The 20,890-nt window shown below is 33.5% G+C and overlaps 1 protein-coding gene and 1 non-coding gene across 2 annotated transcripts in view; one reads left to right on the top strand and one right to left on the bottom strand.

Annotated features, from left to right (window-relative positions):
- IL1RAPL1 (interleukin 1 receptor accessory protein like 1) overlaps window positions 1-20,890 on the bottom strand; it is a 1,376,054-nt gene that overhangs the window by 1,039,584 nt on the left and 315,580 nt on the right. The gene's annotated exons all lie outside the window — the stretch shown is intronic.
- TRNAT-AGU (transfer RNA threonine (anticodon AGU)) lies at window positions 7,375-7,450 on the top strand. Its single transcript has one exon. It is a non-coding gene; the product is annotated as a tRNA-Thr (tRNA).

Genomic DNA, 20,890 nt, shown 5'->3' with positions numbered 1-20,890 from the left:
ACATCATCAATCCATTCTGCGACTTAAAGCAAAACCAGTAACAAGACTAATTTTACCATAGACTTGTCGATATAAAAAAGAGTTAAGTTCCTATGGCATCTCATCAATGTTATAATGAAATGACATTATTGGAGGACCTGCTCTATAAGGACTTATTCACTCCAATCCAAGTTTGTTGCCTTAGGAAAACTGTTAACTTGTGTTAATTAAGACCAATTTGGTACATCAGTTAAGGTTTGAAATGCGATAGGTTCCATATAAATCAGTTATCTCTTTTCAACAGTGCCAGTGGTATTTTTTTTTTTTTACTTTATATAAAGTCAATCAAGGATTAGATGAAAAGAATTAAACCCACAGAGTGAATCCAAATCTGCTGTCGGCAGAACACTTGGCCAGGAGTCAGCAGGTTAAGCTCTTACTTAACTTGAAACTCCCCTTTTTCTCTTATCCTCAACCTGCTTCTCTATAGTTGGGATTTAATACGAGCTTATTCCTAGGGCAGGTGGTTTCCTTAAACTAGCTGGCCATAGCAAGATGGCTTTTAGTGAGAAGTAGGAGGGGGAAGCAGGAAAGAAGAGAAAGGAAAGAGAAAACGTGAGTCCCACCAGGCAGGGCATATACTTCCCAGTAATTTTAGAAACCTTTCAGTTTAACCTAGCAATACGTTAAAATTGCCTTATTCTATGAATCACCATTTAATTTTTTCCCACTATTATATTTTGAAAGTCAGGTTGCATCTTGTAAATAATATCTACTATCTAATATAATAATTATTTCCCTCAAAACTATGACTTAAATGATGGTACAATCAAATTAAAGAACTGTGGGTATTCATATTTAGTCTTTAAATTACAGTCAACCTCAACTCCATTATTTTAGAAATAGTAGTTCTATTGCTTTATTTTTTTTTTGCTCCTGTTACTAGATGAATCCACATAACCTTTAGTTGAGTAAAGAGGAAGCTTTTTGTTCCTCTCTTCACATTCTAGTCTCGGTCCAGCCCTCAAGTTGGCCACTTTGGGTTCTCTCCACCTCCATCTGCTCACTTTCTCCTCTTAAGGCAGCATACCTATTCTTATTCGTCAGCATTTGACATGCCAGGGGCAATAATTTATCACTGAATTGCGTTAGTTTCTCTCAAAGTAAGAACCAAGCCAGGCAATTTCTTTTTTCTGAAACACATACAACGTAGTGTCTCCATGTGTATAAAAGTATGGAGAGTTTCTGATTTGTTGTTTGTCCTTTATCACCAGCAACTGCTGGCCCATTTGTCTTCAATTAACGGGCAGGCAGCAGAAGGCCTTATTTGAGGCTCAAAGAAGTTTGCTCTTGATCCAGGTATTGTTAAGAGAGTCTTAGATTCTGGTAGGTACTGGATGACTACCAGCATTAATAAATCAAGGGCTTTGGTAACCTTTTAGCTATCTGCTCTTTGTATATAATTTTTGAAGGAAGAATAATTAAGTCTTAGCCTTGAACCACCATATCCAAAATTATAAAAGCTGCAAATTTAGGACTTTGTTTTTCCTGCTGCTTTTAGAAGAAAAAATGTAATAGACATTTATAGCTCTGGTTGAGAAAAATAGCACTTTTCAGGCTGAATGATGTCTGAAAGACAATAGTGTTACTTCCGTATTAGAAGCAACTCCACTGCAAACACCCACATCATTGAAATGTCACCATTGGGGCAACCTCGGAAAACTTGGAGGAGCAATATATGTCAAGTAACACATTCAAAGCAACCCTAAACTGTATAAAAAAGAAATGGTTTTACAGTTTAACAGAGTACCAATATTTATATCCCACTGAAGTATGATTTGCATTTTAATATATTGATATTGAAAAGGCTGTTGAGATTTATTACAAAGAAGTTTTTTTTTATTTTTAACATAACATTAGTTATTAAAATTATGTTTCAAGTATATAATTCTATAATATATCATCTGTATATTATATTGAGTATTTACTACTCAAAGTGAAATCTTCTTCTATCACCATATATAAACCCCTTTAAACATTGATTCAAAATGAAATAATAGACCTACTAGATGCACAAAAGGAGAGAAGATAAAAGAACTATCTGATATTGTGCATTGCATCTCTAAAAAGATCAGGCATTAGAATTAAATGATCTTTTTTTTTTCCTCTTCACATTTTAAGTCTAGGTAATGTTTGGCAGTTCATTAATTCAATAAGGTAAATTTAAATAAGTATACATGTGGATATGTACAGTTAACCAAGCAAACAGAGCTATATTTAAACTTCATATATTTTCTTAAGTCTGAAAATCTAATAGGCATGCTTGACCCTAGTATATCTATTTTTTCATTTAGATATTATATTTTATAAAAGTAAGTTGCATTGTAGACTTTAGCCTGTTTGTCATCTACAATACCCTTTTTAAATTTGTGGGTCTTTTGTATATCTTTCATTTATTAAATGCTTATTATGTGTCAGTCACTAGCCTACACATTTTCATTGGTGGTTTTATAGAAGCAACTTTACAAGGTAGATGTTATTATCCTCATTTTCAGATAAAGAAACTGGGGTTCAGAAAGGATAAATACCTTATTCAAGTTCACACGATTGGTGAGTGGGAGAGACAGAATTCAGACAACACTTTGATTTCAAAGCTGTATTTCGATGAGAATGTAATGTTAATTTTATGGGGGAAGAGACATTATCAGAGATACGATGAATGTTTTAATTTTTTCATTAGTAAACTGTGGCTACAGAGAGCAGTTAGGTGTCCCACACTCATGCAAAGACCATAGCACCACTGAGTGACAGGGTCACAGTCAGATATATAATGCCTTATGAAATAAGTTAATAAAGGTTAAAACACTGTATACTTGATGAAATAAATTTCCTAAGGGCAATGGACATTAGCAGCTCTCAAGTGTTATTAATGTCCCTGTAGGTAAGTATATCATTCCATCACTTAGTGAACACCTATGGTGTTCCTGAAGTATCTTTCACCACGTTTACACCAAGAAAGAGTAAATAAGTATCTTAGACTTCAGCTAAAACTGTCTAACTTTATAAACACTCCTGCCTCATATTCACCATTTAGTAGCAAAAGTTATTTTTCTAAAAATAGAAATTAAAAAAATGTTTATTTCCTGCCTGACCATGTGGTGGCGCAGTGGATAGAGTCTGATTGGGATGCGGAGGACCTAGGTTCAAGACCCCGAGGTCACCAGCTTGAGCGTGGGCTCATCTGCTTTGAGCAGAGCTCACCAGCTTGGACCCAAGGCCGCTGGCTCAAGCAAGGGCTTACTCAGTCTGCTGTAGCCCCACAGTCAAGGCACATATGAGAAATCAGTCAATGAACAACTGAAGTGCCACAACAAAAAACTAATGATTGATGCTTCTTATCTCTCTCCATTCCTGTCTGTCTGTCCCTGTCTATCCCTCTCTCTGACTCTCTCTATGTAAAGAAAAAAAAAAAGTTTATTTCCTCCTTAAAATATTTCAGTGGCTTCCCCTTGGACTTTCAGATCCAAAAAGTTTAGTGTCCTCTACAAGATTTTTACATAATCTACCACCTGTGTATGACAGACTACTCTCTCTTTTCTGAGCCAGCCTTTGACACTACTAACTTTCTTTCTGTTGCCTTCCTGACTTGGGGCTTTGGATCAAGACTTTCCCTTTACCAAGAAGGCTTCACCCTTAGTCTTTACTTAGCAAACATTTATTTAGCATCAAGTTTCTGTTCTAAAATTCAGGGAAGTTTCCTTGATATTTGATAATTCCTTGGAGACCTTGATCAAAGGTGAATTATCCTGTTTCCACTTTCATAATATCCTGTACTTTTCCTTCTCAGAGCCTACATGAACTGCAGTTGGAAAAGAGGATGTGACCAGTCCTTCACCTAATTAACAAATAATTTAATTTCTTTACTCTGTAAAATATTTTGGAAAGCTCAACTTGCAGGAAGGTAAAGGGCTTGTTACTTCAAGTTCCCACAATTTTATTGCCAGCATCTGTTTCAGATGAAAATTTATTCATTTTGTTTAATTTTCAATGTATTTAATTGGCTTGGCCACTGTCATTATAAAAATAATAATAATTTGTTTCTTTCTGAGTAAATGGTTTTGATCTTTTAACTTTTGAATCAATATGATTTTTTTTGGTGAGAATCATTAGTCAAGGAATTTTATATTAGTAGTGCTAAAAGGAGACATTCAATATAATAAGATATAGTGACTAATACTGTTTGTAGAAAGAAGAACATTGTTCATGGCAAAAAGTGGCATTTGCCAGAACTGACAGCTTGTCAAATCGAATCTCAATGTGTTTAAAGAAAATATTCCTATAAAAAGGAGTCACGAAGAATAGCAACAACAAAACAGGAATCATATTTTAAAAGTCAATTTTTTTTTCAGTGCCCTTAGACAGATGGAACTCAACTCTCCCATTTAAAATGTGTTCTCAAATTTAAATATGTATATATTTAACCAAACATGGGAAACAAACTCTAGTAACAAAGAATCTAACTGAAAAAAAAATCTCAAAAAACAGTTGTTGGTTCTGGAGATGGATGGTGATAATGGTTTCAAAACACTATGAGTATACTTAATACCATAGAGCTGTGCACTTAAAATGGTAAATTTTGTTATGGATATCATACTACAATTTAAACAACCCAGTTGCTACATAATTCTTTATCATCATGTAACCATCTGGAAACATATAAGCAGAGATTTCAAATGCAGGTGTAGTACATCTGAAATATAGGCTGGTCAAGGATTATAAGGATTATGGATAGGGTTAGGGTCAATTTTAGAGTTAGATGACAAATAGTGCCCTAACTTCCGAAAAATCTCTAAAGATAACTTGTTGTACCTCCTTTTCATTCCTACTAATAATCACTGTACTTGAACCATCATTGCAGCCCACAAGTATTTCAAAGAATTATTTGGTTTCGATAAACTTTAAGTTTAGGTCTACACTGAACTAAAATTCAAAACTCAAAATATCACTGGCCTCAAATTGTTACACATAATGTATCAAATCACAAATGAAGGATTTAATTTGATTCCAACATAAATCAAGTTGGGATCTCTAAAATTATGATTTATATTGGAAAATAAAGTTTAAAAATCTGTAAATGAGTTGTGTTAATATTTTTCTTTGCAACAATACTATAAAAGAAAGTTGGCTCGCATGAAACTGATTTCATATTAAAGATATAATACAAGCACAACTTTTATATTATCTTTTCAGTATCAAGAAACGAAGTACATGTCACTAATAATGCATCCGGCCACAGGCAATAAAGAGTCTTGTTCAAGATAAAATACATTCTGATGAGGTTATGATCTTGGCCTCATGCTTCAATATTGACATACTATTATTCCATAGTGGAAAAAAATAATGGTGTTTATAAGAGAGGACTCAAGGGAAAGGAGTTTTTCTTTAGAGAAAACAAACCCCAAATTCTATTCTTTATATTCTGTGATTCAAACAGTGATAATGAACATAGTTGGTGGAACTGAGAATGCAGTATATATACCGGGAACCATTTAAAAAATCATATCTCAATTATAATAAATAAAGAATCCCTGAAATAGAAACAATAGCTTAGAAAAACAAAACAAATAAAAAATATTATGATGAGACACTGAATATCAGATAAGAGTGATTTCTAAAATTCCTTATGGATATGTGAAACTCATCTAGGCAATGCATCATGCAGGCTTTAAAGACTTGCTATTCAAAGTATCATGGCTGACCAGCTGAATGGGCATTATCTGATAATTTGTCATGTGTGTCCCCACCACAGGCCAGCTGAATTACATCCCCTTAACAAGCTCCCCAGATGCTTCCTCCACAAATTAAAGTTTGAAGTATACCTCTCTAGCACAGCTCTAAAAACACATGCACAGCATCTATTCGTAGACTGTTAAAGCTTGAGAATGAAAGGTTGTCCTTTTTTGGAGTGCTGGAGGTAATCTTTACCTCAAGATTTTGGGAAAACTGGTTTCTGATTATGTTGCACCCAGACAAAGATGTGACTCTAACCGATTCCAAGCTAGTTACCGATCTCTTTATTTTTTAAAATATTTTTAAGAGAGAGAGACAGAGAGAGGGACAGATAGGGACAGACAGACAGGAAGGGAGAGAGATGAGAAGCATCAATTCTTTGTTGTAGTATCTTAGTTGTTCATTGATTGCTTTCTCTTATGTGCCTTTTGACTGGGGGTTTCCAGCCAAGCCAGTGACTCTTTGCTCAAGCCAGCAACCTTTGGTTTTAACCCAGTGACCTTTGGACTCAAGCCAATGACCATGGGGTCATTTCTGTGTTCCTTCACTCAAGCTGGTGAGGCTGTGCTCAAGCCAGATGAGCCCACATTCAAGCCAGTGACTCAGGGTTTCAAACCTGGGTCCTCTGCATCCCAGGCTGATGCTCTATCCACTGCACCACCACCTTTTCAGGCCCAATCTCTTTAAATACACATTAATACATTGTTAATTTATAACTTCTTCAGTGGTGACACAAGTCCTAATAATAAAAGTCCAGTGTCCCAACAAGAATTGAGCTAAGAATGGTGAGACAGTGTGTCTTGGAGCTGTTTGTCCTCACTAGGAATATTGGACACCAAGGTGTGTGTGACATCTGCTCTTGTTCTCTGTGGTTATTCTAGAGTTTATATTTTTGACTGGCTGAAATTTGAAACTTCATTTAACAGTGTTAGCGGGAAAGAAAGATACTGTTTTCCACACTTAAAATCAGCATGTAAAAAACACTATATCTTTTTTAGTACTAATTTGTTTAATATTTTCATTCTACTGCTAAATAACTGTTTTCCCATTTATTTTACTACTTGAAATTAGCAGCTACTTATAATTGGCCACTCTCTTGCACTGTTAGGCTAGTTTTAGTGTCACTACCAACATTGACCAATAGTTGTTTGGAATAGATCACATTGATCATACTGTTGAGTGCTTACAGGATGCTGTTTGATCACTGTTTATTCATCCCCTATTGTCTTATGTAATTCTTACAGAATTATAAAATATATAGTCAAGATCTCTTTTATAGATGAAAAACTGAAAGAAGTGGTATGATGGAGAGAGCACAGGTCCTGGCAAACACTGTTGGGGGCAAGTTTTATCTCTACCATTTGTTATCTGAGTTCCCTCATCTATTAAATAGGGACAACAGTAGCAAATAATTCTAGCTTTTCTGGGAAATTAAATAACCCACATATGTAAGGCATTTTCAGCAGAGTCTAGGATATTACAGGCATTCAGAGAATACTATCTTTAAGCTTCTCCATTAAAGAAGCATCATTAGTATTGGGGACAGGATGCAAAGGAAAGCCTGTTGGACTTCGAAGCCTGAGATTTTAAAATTATATATAGGGGGCCCTGGCCGGTTGGCTCAGCGGTAGAGCGTCGGCCTAGTGTGCGGAGGACCCGGGTTCGATTCCCGGCCAGGGCACACAGGAGAAGCGCCCATTTGCTTCTCCACCCCTCCGCCGCGCTTTCCTCTCTGTCTCTCTCTTCCCCTCCCGCAACCAAGGCTCCACTGGAGCAAAGATGGCCCGGGCGCTGGGGATGGCTCTGTGGCCTCTGCCTCAGGCGCTAGAGTGGCTCTGGTCACAACATGGCGACGCCCAGGATGGGCAGAGCATCGCCCCCTGGTGGGCAGAGCGTCGCCCCTGGTGGGCATGCGGGAGTCTGTCTGACTGTCTCTCCCTGTTTCCAGCTTCAGAAAAATGAAAAAAAAATATTATATCATCTACACTGTTCTTAACATTTTTAAACACAAGAAAATATCAGAGAGCTAAGAGAAAGATGCAAGAATCTAAATTTTCCACTGTAAATCTGGATTTTCATATGCATTTTGTTCATATGCCTATATTTGTGACAAATAAGAAAGAAGAAACAAAAAATAGTTTCCTTGTTAAGTGATTAATTTTTATAACTGGAAAGTTCATGATGTGACTATTTGAAGAACATATCTTGCTGAGCTAACACATGTTTTCCTGGCAGGCACCAATATGGAAAACATCCATATTGATATTGTTTGGTTAGCTGGACTTAAATAACAATATCCAGTATTTGCATAACATTTTAGAGTTTTAAAGTGTGCAAATAACAACTTGTAATGTGGGAGATGTAGATATGTTTATTATTATTAAGTAGATGAAGACTCAAATATTGAAGATTATTTAAAAGTTTAAAATAACATAGTAAGACTCTGAAGCAATTTATATCAAATTTATTTACCACATATCCCCTGTGACATAAGCAATAATAAGTCATCAGTGAGTGGAATTATTAAAGGCAGGTTGCAAAATAAAATGACATAATAACAAGACTTGAGAACATATAAAATTAGTTTAAGGTAGATAGTTATACAATGAACACAATGAACATTTTAAACTTTTCAGCTGATTTATGACTCTCTATGTGGTCTAATATTTGTGTTGCATTTTCTTTTCTGGTGTTCATTCTAGGTTTTATTAGGGTAAAGACCATGTTTACTTCATTCACTTTTGTGTCCTGACCCAGCATAGTACCTAAGTATTGGCTGATGTTCCACCGAGTTTCCTATGTCTTCATTGAGGATATCAAAAAATTTCAAAATATTGCAACTTTTTAACAGTCTCATTGCTAAAAATCATCTCATTCAAATTTCTCTCATTTTTCTATTCTAGAATTTCTGGGTATAAAAATGCAAAAGGATATTTTTCAACTTCTCTTTAGTATATTTGATAGTATAGTATTAGGAAAAACTAAAATATCAATAACATTCTAGATGCTCAAAAAATATCTAAAATTAACTTTCTCATAACACACACTGGTAAATTGTTTGTCTATCACTTTTTTATAGGTGAGGAAACTCAAGTTACACAGCTTAACAATTTCAATTAGCCTGTGCCATTTCACCAAATTTTCCTCCTCTGAGTTCTTTGATAGGAGCTAATGTCCCCATCATGCTATGCCCCTTACCAAATTCTCTAAGGATGATTTTCATTCTACATTCAGCTTATTATTAGGCAATGTACAGTATATAAATATTTGTAGATAATGTATGAATGCCCTTAAGGAGGCTATGCCATCAATTTAAAGAAATAAGCCATGCTTACAGTGAAACAAAAATATCTTTTGAAGGCAACATAGTATTAAGCAAGAGACTATGAGATACTGTATAGAATTATATGTGGAATTCAGAAATGGAAATATATTTAGTGTACATTATTATAAGCCAATATTCTAGAACTGCTGCTCAAGAATTTACAAGGATGGGTAAATCATTGTAAATGTTCCTTTCCAGTACTTCCATTTTCTCCATTCTAATATGAAATAATCACCTCCAAAATACTCAATGATTTATAATTTTATTTACTCTTACAGAACTATCCTTATAGTCAAGCTTCATTTATCAATTCTCTTTTTTCATCTTCCTAAATCATCACACTGTTTATTACGATCTGCCATTAGAAGAAGGAAAAAGAAATTCCACAGTATCAGAATTGGCACTTTGTAAATGACTGTTTTTAAAGACTTTAAATTATCTGCCACCACAAAAAGAACCTGATAAAATATATAAAATATAAATAAAAATGAGTTTTCTTTTAATATAAAGTCAATAAACTAATTACAGGATACTTTTAATGAAAACATTCTGAATAATAAAACAACCATACCATTTTATTAATGATTCTTATTAATTCAACCTTACCTTTGAAAGAAAAATTCAGGAGGTTGGGAATGTAATTTCTTTTATATGCCATCCTGTGGCTCTTACTAATATAGTAGAATTAAAATTTATCAAGATAAGCCCTGGCCGGTTGGCTCAGTGGTAGAGCATCGGCCTGGCGTGCAGAAGTCCTGGGTTTGATTCCTGGCCAGGGCACACAGGAGAAGCGCCCATCTGCTTCTCCATCCCTCCCCCTCTCCTTCCTCTCTGTCTCTCTCTTCTCCTCCCACAGCCAAGGCTCCATTGGAGCAAAGATGGCCCGGGCACTGGGGATGGCTCTATGGCCTCTGCCTTAGGCACTAGACTGGCTCTGGTCGCAACAGAGCAATGCCCCGATGGGCAGAGCATCGCCCCCTGGTGGGCGTGCCGGGTGGATCCCGGTCGGTTGCATGCGGGAGTCTGTCTGACTGCCTCCCCATTTCCAGCTTCAGAAAAATACAAAAAAAAAAAAACAATTATCAAGATAAGTTTTTATATTTATCAGGTTTATTTTAAATATAAGAACTTTACATGGGAATCAATTATTTCCAACTTCAACATTACACTAGAACCTTGTCCAAAAATTCCAACTCCTACTAGATATCCATAGATAAATTTGTTTAAACTTGTCAAATGAATCATATACCTATACATAAAGACATATTTAATTATATATATGTATTCTTAAACACTATAATATATGTATACAAATATATATTTTCTCTCAGTTATCAATCTTCACATCTTATTGCCTCTAATATGGCATAATAGAACCAGCATAGAATCCAGGATCAAATCAAAATTTGAACACTTCCAAACTGTGGGACTTGAGACAGATTTCTTAAGTTCTGACAGCCTTACTTTCCATAATGGTTAAATATGGAAGAGTAATACTGAACTGCTGCACAAATATCGTGAAGGCATTCCCAATGCCAACATCTCTTGTGTTGTGGTTGCCATATCAGTTTCGATGTGAACTGCCATAAGAACTATAATAAGTTACTTCTTTCCAGTCTTGCTACTCACAAAGTTACTACATATGCAATCGAACAAGAATTCTGCTTTTCAATTGTCAATCTATACTACAAATCCTTCATGGCTCCCTAATTGAGTAAGGAAAAAATTAAAAACAAACAAAAATATGTACATGATGATTTGAATATAATATACTTTCTAGTTTCATTTTTTTAATTTCTTCTTTCATTCATCCAAACAAACCAACTCAATTTCATTGAGAAGACAATATGCTCAAAACATTGTTTGTGGCCATAGGGATAAAACTATAAACAATGTACCCATGACCCGTATCTATGGGGAACTTTCCTTCTAGTGATAATTAACACAATTAAACATCTAATCTTTAATTCTATATGTGATAAATACTAGGTAAAAGTATAGTTTAAGCACTGACCTCATCTGAGAAAGTGACATTTGAAGTAAAATATAAAGATGAATGAAAGAGAGGAGAAGTAATGGGAGAAGAGCAATTCTAGCAGAGAAAGTGGCTTAGCAGTGGGACCCAAAATTCCTGTATAGTTCAAGCCAAATAAATTATTGACATATGGAAAATTTGTATTTTTCTGCTCTCCAAATTTGTTCATATTTTTTCACACCAATTTTTCACCATACTGAAGATATTGGTATTTGACTCAAATCACTTCTAAAAACAGTGATTTATATAGTAAAATACCTTCCTGAAAAAAATACTTTTTAACCACATAAGCAAATAATGATTTGATAATATGTGCTACTGTGCTAAACTGAAAATCAACTTGTTCTATAGTGAAAATATTAATGATTCATGGGATTCTTCTGCTAAGGAACTTGTACTTCATTTCAAATACTCACGAGTTTTGGTATAACATTCATTCACTTTAGAACCCATTTGCATTTTCTTTGCTAAAACATAATCACCCATTAGTATTCTGCATTGCCTTTAAGAAATTTTTGGTGTATGACTGTGTCACGGGATTGAGCATCAGTAACTTTGATATCTGAAATTGCTTTGAAGAAAGCATTTTTAATACCATTAGATACCCTTCCCTAATAAATTCTATAACCTTTATCAAAATAAAACTACATTTTTCATTGCCAACATGACAAAGACAAGACAGATTATGTTTTAAAAAATTGCATGTGGTTTTTTAATACAGTCACACTAAATCTGTTAACCATTAGACAGTGATGAATTAGGGTTACACATAAGCACACTTAAACAGCAACCATTATCTATATTACTCATCTAAGATGAGTCAGAAACAGGCAGTTTTGCAAAGACAGCTAGAGTATAGTAAGGTTCATTCCAAAAGCTTTGAGAAATATTCTCACTTTTGAAATAAAAATTATTTCTTCTTTTTTAATGAAAAAAATATTGCTGAACTTAACAATGATGATTATCTCTACCTTTTTGAAACTTTCCTCTCCTGCCTCTGTGACATTGTACTCAAAGCCTTAGTATATAAAATCATCATTCCTTTTTCTATATAAATGGTAGAAATTTAATTAATATTTCTTACCATATAAAAGAAGAGGCATGAAATGGATTCTAAGAGTCCATATATTACTAACATCAAATGAGTTTGGTTTTTTTGGTTGAAATCATAACAAAGCTCTCAGGGATATGTATTCAGACTGGGTTGAGAAAGGCAAAGGTGTCAATGATTCTCAGAACAAAACAAACAAAAAAATTTTTTGAAAGAGGCAAGATTGGAGTTTTGCAGAGAAAGACTTCTTTTCAGATCAGAGAGCCAAGAGAATTAATGCTCAAATAATGGGATTGTGGATTGTCTTTCTAAATGATTACTGTCTGACCCACACTGTCAGACTTCACAGGATGGAGATACTTAGAGGTATTTTATTTATTTGTTTGTTTTAAATAAGGAAATTTCCTTGTGGGTCATACAGAGTTGGTAGAGTTGGTGATATTAGCCTGGTTAAAATGAATACTTTAAAATTTTCAAGCAGTTACAACATTAAAGACTAATTTTAAAATGCAGTAACACAAAATAAATTCAGATGAAGTTGATTCAGGTTTCTCAGAAACAATGATACTTTTAAGAATTCAACAGTGGCTCAGGCTTAGTAGCTCAATTAGCAGAGCATCGTTCCAGCAGGCAGAGGTCATAGATTCAACCACCAGTCAGGGCACATACAACTAATGTGTGCACAACTAAATGGAGCAATGAAGTAGAATGATGAGTTGATGCCTCTCTCTCTCTGTCTATCTCTCTCTCCCCTTTGCCTCCCTTGCTCAAATCAATGGAAAAATTTAAAAAAATAATTCAACAGCAAAGTTCTGTCACATCGTTGTAGAAAGAAAAAAGATTGAGAGTTTTTAGTGAGTTTGCAAATCTGTGAGGGGAAATGAACCAATTTTTATTAAAATCAGAGAAAACTTTCCTAAAGTAAAAAGCTGTTACTGACATATATAACAATATTTTAGAAAAATTATTTAAACTCAAAATATGAATAATTATATTTTTTGAAATATAAGCATGTGTGGTAGGTAAAAAGACTATCGTTCTATATTTCAAAAAAGTATTACTAGGTAACAAAGTTTTTCATAAATTTATTATCATCCTAAAGGGTTTGATTAGCCTTTTGAAAGAAGTTGAGAATCACATTAAATAATGTTTAAAATACTAACATGATCATAAAAGGAGAAAAGGAGATTAAACAAAACTCTCTAAATTTAAAGATCTTGAAAATGACATAGATTGGCTAAAAACTGTCAGAAAGCAAATTATATAAATTATTCTTCTGTATCTGCATGGTCAGAGCTTTTTGAGAAAAGAAAATTGGAAATTCAAGGAAAAGACTCCTAGAGAGATCTGCATACATCTTCCCTGGAGCCATTAATTTTTATTCCAAGGAACAATAAACTGAGAGACTTTCACCTATTTTCTCCAAAGAACAAATGCAATGAATAGAAAAGAGTTTAACATGATAGATATTAATCCAACTGTGTAATTACTTTAAATGTGAGTGATTTAAATACATCAACAAAAGACAGAATCTTTCATAGTAGATCCAGAAAAAACCCCACAAAAAACCTCAAACATATACAGTCTACAATAAACCCACTTTAAATATAAAGACTTAGGTTAAAAGTAAAGAAGTGGAGAATGACATAACAAGCATGTTAACACTAATTTTTTAAAAGTTGGAATAGCTATATTAATTTTTCACAAAGCAGACTTCAGAACAAGAAAATTATTAGGAATATAAAAGGATACCATATAATGATAAAATAAATTCTCCAAGAAGACACAGCAATCCTAACTGTATATATGCATAACAAAAGAGTGTCAAAATAAATGAGATAAAAATGGATAGACTTGAAAGAAGAAATAGGCCAATCCACTAATAAAGTAGAAGATTTCACCTCAGTAATTGATAGATCAAGCAAGCAGAAAATCATTAAGAATATGAAAAAACTAAGAATTGCATGATTCCATACATAGGTGGGACATAAAAATGAGACTAAGAGATATGGACAAGAGTGTGGGGGTTGGGGGGGAGGGAGGAGATGGACGAAGAAAGGGGAGGGGAGGGGCACAAAGAAAACCAGATAGAAGGTGACAGAGGACAATTTGACTTTGGGTGACGGGTATGCAACATAACTGAATGACAAGATAACCTGGAGATGTTTTCTTTGAACATATGTACTCTGATTTATTAATGTCACCCCAATTAAAATTAATAAAAAAAAGAGTCACCACAAAACCCAGCTGAAATCTAAAAAAAAAAAAAAAAAGAATATAGTTGACCTGAACAGCACCATCAATTACCTTTTTTGTCACTGTCTAGCTGATATTACCCACAAACTTAGAAAAATACAAGTATATATAATACTTTCAAATTACAGATTACTGATAATTAAAATGTACAGAAAAATGATACTTTGTAACTGATTTTACATTTTTTTATTTTTAATTTATTATGTTAACATGGTTTCCAGTGTCCCACTCAATATAACATCCTCTACACCCTGCATTGTGCCCATCATGCCCCATGCCAAGTCTCTTCCCATCCCTATTTCTCCCATTTGCTTCCATCCTCTTACCTCCATTCACCCCCCCTTTCTCTCTGTCTATTGCTACCCTGTTATCTGCATCTATTAATATATATGAGTTAGGTATATATGATTTTGACTAATCACTTCACATTCTTTGATCCTGTTTTTAAGAATTTAGTCTAATGAAACATTATATTTCAGTAATAAACTAAATGTCTTTATATCAGAGACTATGGAAGAAAAGTGTAATGAGAGAGAAATAATCTGAAACTATATGTAAGAAAAACAACAAACTTCAAAGAAGTAAAGGGTACTTCAAAGAAAATGAATGAACATCTTAAGGAAACAAATTATAAAAGTCCTTATTTGTTTAATTATTGCATTCGTTAAAAACAAATTGAATTCCCTAAATCGCAACACATGATTTTACTTAAATGGTAAGTATTAAAGGTCTGAATTGATTGTATACATTCATGTTGAAATACTGTAGATAAATTAGATATTTTTCTATTATATAATGTATAAATACATATTTATACAAATGTTTGATATATAATACATAATATTTACTTTTTTATTTATATAATATGGCTATAATATTAAATATTATATATTTATATAACTATATACTTATTTTCTATTTCTTTTCCTTTAAGTCTTTTCCTGGATTTGATGCAGTTGAATAGCCCTTTGAGTTTAAATCTTACAGTCTGTCAGCCAGTTAAAAAATCAGGTTTAATGATAAAATGTTAAGTAAAAGGAATCACAGACTCGAAAAACTGTAGAGCAAATGATCCTTACAGATCTATTGAATATGCTCATTTTATAAAAAAGAAACCTGAAGAGGTGTTACCAAAAAAAACCAAAAACCAAAAAACAAACAAAAAAAAAACCCCTCACACACACAGAAATCTAAAAAGCAATGTTGTTTTTTTTATACACGCACTTAAATTCTCACTCATTTCTAAGGTTAAGAATGTGCACTATTATATTGTGCTAATTACAAAGCTATGACTTGTCAGATTCATTGCCATCTCCTCCACTCTACTCAGGGGCACTAGGGCAAATACTCATTCCTGAAGCTCAAATAAGCACCCAATGTGAGAACTGTATACTGCTACAATGAATAGCAGTACTTCCGAGCTATACACACAATGTTATATACAGTACTCGAAGTAAGAACACTAAAGTTTTTACCTAGAACTTCAGACCAATTTTCTTACTATTTTTCAGCCTCATTCACTTATAAGAAGTGTGACCTTGAGCTTATCTATGTTTAATTCAGTTCATAAGCTTTTATAATTCTTAAGGAAATGAGCTTTTTTAAAAATAAATTTCTTAGAATTGTCCCTGGTGTATAATAATAGCACAGTAAACACTAGTTATTATTATCATTGCTGTTACAATGATTATGATGATGCTTAGACTTGATAGCTAGCTGGATAGTAAATTCTGATACTCCACATTTTCAATGTAACTTTGTGCAGAGAAAACTACAACCATATGTCTACTCTGTGACAGAGGATAAAAGAAATCTTTGTGTTTGTTTGTGTGAACAATCCTTTTATTCATGAAGTTATATTTTAATTTTCTTCATAAATGATTTAAATACCATACAAAAACACAGAAATGTAATTTTAAAGTACACATTTTAAAATTAATTTTAAAATGCATTATCTTACAAAAAATATAATTTTTAAAATACATAAAAAGCATGCATTTTACGAAAGTGTTTTATAATATGCTACCAATGGAATATATGTACTTAGATAACTCATAATAAATACAATGTTATGATATTTGATTAGGCTTTGTTTTACTCCATTTCTAATAATATAATTATTATACAACACACACAAATTGTTTTACCTGATTAAGCCACTCTCATGTATATTGAGGAGCAGAAAAAAAGAGTGCATGCTTAGAAAATGAAGAAAGGAGAGGAATTTTCTCTAAGCCTTCTTAAACACTGCACACAGAAGGAATAAAGCTTTAAGGACCTGTGATAGTTAGTTGCCAATGACAATCTGCTTGTATTACAAGTTTGTGACTGAGGTTTGACCTTCTTACTTGGATATTTCACCTAAAGGAAGTATAGGGAGATATTTTCTTTTATTCATAAAATAAATTTATTGAGGGATTGCTAGAGGTTAAATTATGAGTAATAAATGTGCTTGCTGCCTTCATTTTATTTCAGTCTTGAAGGGTAAATAAAACATGAATTATTATTAACTTATAAAATCATTATTGAAAGTGATATGGAGAAGACAGTGGTGAAAACTATCTTTTATTAGAAAGTCTCCACATGGATGTCTCACAACAAAAATTTAAGTGAGGGAAGAACTACAATTACCTGGAGGCTTCTTTAGCTTTTCTCTGTGGGTAATGCATGGGTTAAGGGTGAAACATGAAATTTTGAGAAGCAGCAGAATTCCCAATGACTATTTCCAACCAGGAAGCAGAGTATCATGATGTAATAAAATGAAGGAGAAAAGTGAGGTGGTACAATCTAGACAACAAGAAAAAAAGACATGGACAAGGGGAAACTGGAGAGATAATTATTTTATGGTGACACAAATGTGGAACTTTGCAAAGATTGTAGAATAGTAGATATCTGGGAACTTTCTGCACATCATGATGTAATCTACCAAAAACAAATACACAATATACTTTATGATTACTGGATGCAGCATTTTAAATGTCATTTCTATATAGTATGCTAAGTGGAGCTATAGAGGGTGGCCAAAAGTAGGCTTACAGTGGTGAATATGCAAAACAGTTTATTCCTTAGTTATTTATTAATTATTGTATTATTTTCTATACAAACAACTGTAAAGCTACTTTTGTCCATCCCTGTGTTGATGATACTGGGTTATATATAGATTAATCCAAAGTACTTTATCAGCCAAATGATGGAAATTTTTTAAACCTGAACTCATCTTGGAAAGTTTTACAAAGGCGATCTTTTACCTATACATGAAGGGTTGAGCAATATTTCAGCAGGTAAGGATGGAAATTATCATTGTAGTCATGGGGCTTTTGTAAGTGAAGGAAAGGTAAAAGTTTTACATGGTGAATTCAAATAAATAGATTATATTCCAAACACTCATGAGTAAAGAGGTACAAAATTTGAGACTGAATGGTTGGTTTTTGCCAGTTTTAAAAGAGTCCTGAATTTCAGCCATCAAGATTTCAGATACTAGGCAAGAAAGCTTCAAAAAAGGATGTTCTTTAAGAAGAAACTTTAATAGTAATGTGCAGAAAGAGTTTAAGAAAGGCAAAATAAGACAGATTTTAGAACAAAGAGACAATGTAAGCAAAAAAAAAAAAAAAAAAAAGAATTATATCCAAATAGAGTGATACAATATATTGAAAAGCAAAATGGAAACTATTAAACTATTATAAATATATATTTTTTTCAAAAATAACTGCAATCTAAATATTTAAATTGATATCATATGTTAATTCTATTTTCAGTGACATGATGCTATCTGAAAAAAGTAACAGAAAAAGAAGACAACATTGAATATTTTTTTCTCTTTAACTACTTTTTTAAATTTTTATTTATATATTCATTTTAGAGAGGAGAGAAAGTGAAAGAGAGAGAGAGAGAGAGAGAGAGAGAGAGAGAAGGGGGGAGGAGCAGGAAGCATCAACTCTCATATGTGCCTTGACCAGACAAGTGCAGGGTTTTGAACCGGTAACCTCAGTGTTCCAGGTAGACGCTTTATCCACTGTGCCACCACAGGTCAGGGGACAACAGTGAATTTAATTTTATTCTAATTGATCAATGTAATACATCACATCAACAACACAAGTGACAAAAATCATACAATTCTATCAATAGATGTAGAAGACGCATTCATTAAGATATAACATCGATTTATCATTTAAACGCTCAATAAAATGGGAATAGAAGGAAAGTACCTTGATATAATAAAGGCCATATATAAAAAACTATCAACTAATATCATACTCAATATGAAAAACTAAAAGCTTTTTCTCTAAAATCAGAAACAAGACAAGAATGTGCACTCCCACAACTCATATTCAACATAGTCCTAGCTAGAGCAATCAGGTATGAGAAAGAAATAAAAAGCATTCTTATTGGGAAAGAAGAAGTAAAGGAATCACTTTTTGTAGATGACACAATCCTATACAAGCAAACCCCAAAGACTTCACCAAAAAACTGTTAGAAAAAAAATAAACAAATACAGTAAAGTTGTAGGACACAAAATCAATATACCGAAGTCTACTGCTTTCCTATATGCCAACAATAAAACCTTACAAAATGAATGGGGAAAAATATTCCCTTTACAACTGTAATAAAATAAAATAATACAAAATATCTAGGAATAAACTATCAAAAGATGTGAAAGACCTATATACTAAAATCTAATGAACATTATTAAAAGATATTGAAAAAGGCACAATGAAATGGAAAGACATTCCATGTTCATGAATTAGAAAAATCAACATAGTTGAAATGAACATAAAACCTCAAGCAATATAGAGATTTAATGCAATCCCCATTAAAATCCCAATGTCAAAAAAATAAAATAAAATAAAATCCCAATGTCATTTTTTAGAAAAATAGAACAAAGAATTACCAGATTTATATGGAACTATAAAAGACCTTATATAGCCAAAGGAATCTTGAGGGGGAAAGAAAATAAAGCCAGAGGTATCACATTACCTGACTTCAAATTATACTGGAGCCACAATAATCAAAACAGCATGATACTGGCAGAAAAACAGATATGCAGACCAAATGAACAGAATCAAAAGCCAAAAAATAAACCACCTATATAGCGGCAAATAATCTTTGCAAAGGAAGCAAAAACACACAGCAAAGAAAAGAAAGTCTCTTCAATAAATGGTGCTAGGAAAACTGGAAAGCCACATGCAAAAGAATGAAACTTGATTACATCTTGTCCCCATGCACAAAAATTAATTCAAAATGGATCAAAAACCTAAGTATAAGATCTGAAACAATAAATTACATAGAGGAAAACACAGGGACTAAGCTTATGGACCTTGGCCGTAGCAAACATTTTATGAATTTGAGCCCAAGGCAAGGGAAGTAAAGGCAAAAATAAATAAATGAGACCATATTAAACTAAAAAGCTTCTGCTCAACAAAAGAAACCAAGAAGAAAACAAAAATACAGTCAACCAAATGGGAGTGGATATTCACAAATAAAGCTCTGACAAGGGGTTAATATCCCAAATATACAAAGAACTCACAAAGCTTAACAACAAACAAGCAAATAATCCAATTAAAAATGGGGAGAGGACATATACAGACACTTTCCCCAAGAAGACATACAAATTCCCAGAAGATATATGAAAAGATGTTCATCTTTGCTAGCTATTAGAGAAATGCAAATCAATACAACAACAAGATTCCACCTCACGCCTGATTGACTATTGTCAAAAAAAGAGGTAATAATAAGTGTTGAAAAGGGTATGGAAAACAAAAAACCCTCATTCACTGCTGGTGTGAATGTAAACTTGTATAGCCACTGTGAGAGAATGTATAGTGTGCTTCCTCAAAAAAGTAAGAAATACCATTACCCAGCAATCCTTCTATTGGGTATATATCAAAAAAACTCAAAAACATTGGTATGCACAGACACATGTACTCTCATGTTTGTCACAGCATTATTCACAGTGGTCAAGACCTGGAAACATCTAAAGTGTCTTTCGATAGAGTATTAGATAAAGAAGATGTGGTACATAGATACAATGGAATACTACTCAGCCATAAGAAAGAATGATATAGTGCCATTTATGACAATATGGATGGACCTTGAGAACATTATACTGAGTTAAATAAGTAAATCAGAAAAAAAACTAAGAACTGCATGATTTCACACATTGGTGGGATAAAAATAGGAAACTCATGGACATAGATAAAAATAAAGTGGTCCCTTCCTGACCAGGCAGTAGCACAGCGGATAGAGCATCGAACTGGGACACAGAGGACCCAGGTTTGAAACCACGAGGTTGTCAGCTTGAGCGTGGTCTCATCTGATTTGAGCACGGTTCACCAGCTTGAGCCCAAGGTTGCTGGCTCGAGGAAGGGGTCACTAAGTCTGCTGTAGCCCCCCAGTCAAGGCACATATGAGAAAGCAATCAATGAGAAATGAAGGTGCCACAATGAAGAATTGATGC

The sequence above is a fragment of the Saccopteryx leptura genome, chromosome X (genome assembly GCF_036850995.1).
Source record: "Saccopteryx leptura isolate mSacLep1 chromosome X, mSacLep1_pri_phased_curated, whole genome shotgun sequence".
NCBI classification, from domain to species: domain Eukaryota; kingdom Metazoa; phylum Chordata; class Mammalia; order Chiroptera; family Emballonuridae; genus Saccopteryx; species Saccopteryx leptura.
Note: the sequence above shows the minus strand (reverse complement) of the source record. Positions and strands in the feature narration are given on the sequence as shown.